We start from the raw sequence: 5434 nt of genomic DNA on the forward strand, positions 1-5434 counted from the left end.
ACCAAAGTGAAATCCTGAAGAGGTTGGAGGTGATCTGGAAACCAAGAAACCATCGGGCAGACACCGCAGCTAAAGAAGCTGCAAGAGAACAACGGCCCCATCAGAAATCATGCTGGCTCCAGAACTACCTGCAACCCCAAAATACACGCCCAGGAAGGAGCAGGGGCACAACAGGATGGGGGGAATATAAGGAAGGATGGTGGATCCTCCCAGACCACAGAATCTACGTGCCAGAACAATTAGCCCATCAGTTAGTCCTCCACCAACATGAACTCACCCATCTGGAAAAAAACTGCCCTAGAAGCCTTATTAAGCCGGTACTACCTGATTGCACAACTTTCATCCTCTATGCCTCGGTCTCCCAACGCTGTCTCCTCTTTGCTCAAAACAACGCCAGACAAGGCCCCACTGGGCCCACCGGGATCTAGCGCTGTGGCCAAGCACCCTTTGAAGATCTAGAAGTAGATTTCTTGGAAATAGGACCCATTAAGGAAATAAACATCTCCTGGTTTTCATCTGTACTTTCTCAGGCTGGGTTGAAGCTTTGCATGCGGCCTACCAGCCCCCGAGTTCAGGGAAAGTAGAACGCATGAATTGGACCCTCAAACCAACCTCCCCTGCACTTATATACTGCCCCTAGCTCTCCTGCCAGTACATTGTACCCCTCTGGCAAAGACAGGGCTTTCCTCTTTTGAATTATTGTATGGGAGACCTCTCCCACTGATCAAATTTAGAGGGTATATCAAAGAACTGGAAAATTTGGAAATCCAAAAGCAGCTATAAAGACTAGGAAAAACCATTCTTGAGGTACATAAGTGGGTAACTGATAGAATACCCATTTCCCTGGGAATAACTGTATACCCTCACAGACCAGGGGCCAAGTCTGGATAAGAGACTGGAAAAGGGATCCCCTCAAACCAACCTGGGAAAGGCCCTATTTCCTTATACTAACCACTCCCACAGCTCTCAAGGTTGCAGGTCTGAACACTTGGATTCACCGTTCACCAGTAAAGGCAGCTCACCTGCCACATGGCAACCAACCTGCCCGGTGAGTGACCACCAGCCAGATCAGTCCTGCAGGTAACCCTTAAGAGGACAGTGAAACCTGCTGATCAGTCTATGGCAAGTGCCTGAGGACTCTGTCAGTAGAATCAAGGGTCATCACCTGCTGGACTGATCCCAACACTGGACTCTGTATCCTTAGTAGCCTTACAGGGCAAAATAGAAGGGGGTTAGACCTACTGATTGCTAAAAAGAGAAGAATATGCTTCTTCTTAAGTGGGGAATGTGCTTTTAATCAGAAATAATTAGAGACAATTTAATTAGAAATAATTAGAGACATGGCCCAGCAGTTAAAAGAACGAATACTGGGCATCTTGAGTACTCCCATTAGCTGGTCCTCTTTTTCTAGCACTCCTGGTTGGCCCTTGTATTCTCAACATGTTAACTCATTTCATTTCCTCTCACTTAGACCCCCAAGTACTCTCCTTTGGATGGTGAAGAACTCTAGTTGCTGCATTCCTCCCCTTCAATGCCCCTATTTCAACAGGAAGCAGTCAGAGAGATTGTCACCCCCCTTCCTCACACAGCACTAAGGGAACTTCCCATCCAAAATGTCCTCTAAGTCAACTAGGAGCAGCTTGAGAATCAAGAAGGGGGAATAAGGAGGCAAGATGGATATGACCCCCTGCCCCTGCTGGACACAGAAGATCCCAGGAAAGGTTCAGTTATCCTCTAGCTTTTTGCCTGGAGGTCTTCAGTCTCAGTTACTTGATGAGCCTTTTGTTGTAGCCCTCAGCTGATTGAAAACCTCCTCAGGTGTTCAGCATAAGAGGCATTCCAGAGGGTAGGGAAGATGCTGGTTGTTAATGAGCCTCAATTTCTCTGGCCAAGCTGTGTGGGGATAAATCTCTGTGGGAGGTTTCTCTGGCCAAGCTGTGTGGGGATAAATCTCTGCTGCCAAGCCAAGTCTTCATCTTCTCACCATAAACAAGGTTCATGGTATGGTCCCAGTCAGTCAGGTATTTTTTATTTTTTTGTTCATTGTTCTTTATTCTTTATCCCCTAAAAGATTCCTGCCTTGTGCCCCAGTTCTCTGAAAGGATTATCCACTACATGAAGTGTTTGTACAGTTTGTTAGCATCACCTAAATTCTCTCCTTTAATCGTTTTTTTAACAGTTGGTTACAGGCTAATTGTTGTATGTGTAGAGTTTTGTTCATTCAACCCAATTCTGAGCACTTCTCATTTCTAGGCCACTGTTACGGGCTTAACAGCAGTGATTTAGCAACGTGAAATCCTTGTTCTCTTAGACCTTGCATCCAATCTTAAAGATGTATAAAACACAAAGAAGCCAATTAACAAAGTATTTCAGATGCCTACATGTAATAAAATAGAACAAAGCAATATTATGCAATTCCATGGGTAAGGGTAGAGGTTAGAAAGGCTTCTGAGAAAGAGCCACGGGTGAATGAGAAGAGATCAAGCATTCCAGGCAGAGAGAAGAGCAATGCAAAGGCCTGAGGCAGAATGATCTCAACATATTCAAGGAAGAGTTAGAAAGCAATGATGCAATCCTTATTTAAATCAAGTGCCATTCAAGTATAATTGTAGTCTTTATGGTTTCTTTTCTAAAGAGGCTTATAATAACAATGGGACATGATACTGGATATTAGAAGGAAATCACATGCATCTGCACTTGACAGACTTCAATATGCGCTTGCTAGAGTATGAGAAGACTGGTTTTCTTCACAGCCACTGTTCTGAATCAGGAAGGTAGGAAATAAAGTAGTCAACAAAACACCAAACTTGACCTCTTTAAGGCAGAAATCCTGCTAGGACAACAGCTATGAAATGATTAATATGCTTTACCAAGTGTGTGGAGTTATATATAATTTTTACTGCTTTGTTCTTCTCTGCCCTCTATTTTATCTACATGACTGCTTTTGGTTTGTTGTTTGTTTTAAAAATATGTGGGGTTTTTCTCTTTATTGATTTTAGAGAAAGAGGAAGGGAGAAGAAGAGAGAGATAGAAACCTCGATGAGCGAGAACTTCGACTGGTTACCTCCTGCATGCCCCTCACTGGGGATCAGGCCCACAACCTGGGCATGTGCCTTGACTGGGAATCAAACTGGAGACTTCTTGGTGCATGGGGTGATGCTCAACCACTGAGCCACACAGGCTGGGTGAGAATACATGTATATTTGAAACAGATAATTATGAAGTTAATTTCTCTGTTCTTAAAACTATAATTTAACAAATATAGCCTAAAATGTCACTAGATTTTTTTTTCAGATGTGTTGAATCATCCAAGTTTTTAGTAAGTTACGCATAAATAGAGAAAGTTAACATGTCTGTCTCTGTCAAACAATGTTTTATTTGAAATTATAAAACAAATGATAACATTACTGTAGAAAAATATCGTTACCTCTTTCTAAACTCCATGAATGATGTTTTGCCTCACTTCTCAAATATATTTTATGCCCATCTAACCTACTGTTTCTCACTTTTCCCAATTGACTGTAAGTCTGAGATTTCTCACACCTGGCAAACAAGAGCTCCGGCCATGGTACAAATAATATGTCCATCACTTGGCCAGCCACAAGAAAAACCTTCAGATCTTCTTCTACAAGAAGCCAAAAAATGGAAGCCTCTAGCAACTCCCAAGTGTAATTTATGTTATCAGGGAACATACTAAATATAATCTTTAAAAAGGAGGTGCTAGATATATTGAGCCTTGAAAAATAGATTTAAAAAAAAAAAAAAGACAGAGAGAAATGAATTTTCTCTGATGATCTGTCAGTTTAACAACAGTGAGAACTACATTCACTGTTTTTGTAAATACACTAAATTAGACCGGAGAGAAAGTTGCAAGGGAAAATTAGAGATCTATCAAACTCACACCAGCCTACCTTAATCTTAAAATTGTTATTGTTGTTGTTATTATTAAAATTTGTACAGCATATCACATGAAACATTTTCAAAATCCACAGTAAGTTTTTAACTTTTATATTGAAATGCATAACAACAGAATGACCCGCCTTAGTTCTTATGCATTACAAGTATATCAAGCAAAATCTTTTTCAACTCCAGCAGGAATCACAGGAAGCAGCCTGGAGCATGTAGAATAATGGGCTAATAATGTTCCCTTGATATCCTGTGGAGAAATATGCTTTTCCCAAGGTGTAGATGATTCATTCTAGGTTGTGACTTCAATGGAAGAAACAAACATGCATGTACCACACATATTCCAGGTAATCATTCATATCCACAAAATATTTTATTAGGGTAGAGGAAGTATAAGTTCTGGCACTTAATATAGACATGTCAATTGAATTGATAAGTTTAAAATGTCCATGAATCAGTACTTGAAAAACTAAATGCAGGTAAATATGTATATATTTATACACACACGCACACATGCACACATATTTTTTTTCTAACTCCAAAATGACTTTATTTTATTAAATCAGTTAATTGGATATAAGAAAATAAACATTTTATTATATGCCAAATAGTCATTTTTACCTGATGTTTCATTACATTTACAAAGGGAAATTTTTAATCAAACTTAAAAAAAAAACCTATTTACACATGCCCAAATATTTCTTAACTATAATAAAATAATTTCTGGTGAAATTAATTTAGTTTGCTCTTTAAAGTTAAACATTCAGTTAATTTATTTTTCATAAAATGTAAAAATATCCCTGATATAAAATGATATAGATTTAATGCCTAATTTTAAGCTTCACATACTGAAAATTAGTTTTAAAGAGTTTATTTAATAAAGGTATAAAACATACTTTATCAGTAGAAATTTTAAATTCAAATAATTTTTCTCATTAAATTTAAATACATTCTACATCTTGACAATACACTGACTTTTTCATAGCACAAGGCAAACATGATTATTAATTCAGTTGAATTTTGCTAAGTAGTTGACATTTTATATAGTCATTCTTCTAAATTAAAAAAACAAACAAAAAACTCCAGGCTGTCCAATTGTAATTTTTGCTCCTGGTGAGCCAACATTAGATGATTAACTGAAAAAATATGAAAACCAGTAATAAATTTACAATAAGAACAGTTTAGCCACATTTAGTATTCCACAGTTCTACAAATTCTAATATTAGGCGCAGTTTTGAAAAGTTTAACTATCACCACTGCAAAGGCTTATCAACCCAAATAGTATGCCTTTTTCTAATTGATCTGCTCAAAGAAGATGCTGCTTATTTTCCTATTTCATACATCTAGAAGGTATTACTTTTGCTAGTTCATAGGGAAATCCTATATACCAATATAACAACATTTAACAAAATTTTAAATACATGTATAGTATCTTATTAGGTTAATTGATGATCTTCACATACTGCTTTTCTCTTTCAACATTTTCTTTTAAGTTCTGCTTGAGTGTTGAATGGTCCTGACATTCTTT

The sequence above is a fragment of the Molossus molossus genome, unplaced genomic scaffold (assembly GCF_014108415.1).
Source record: "Molossus molossus isolate mMolMol1 unplaced genomic scaffold, mMolMol1.p scaffold_m16_p_9, whole genome shotgun sequence".
Classification (NCBI taxonomy): domain Eukaryota; kingdom Metazoa; phylum Chordata; class Mammalia; order Chiroptera; family Molossidae; genus Molossus; species Molossus molossus.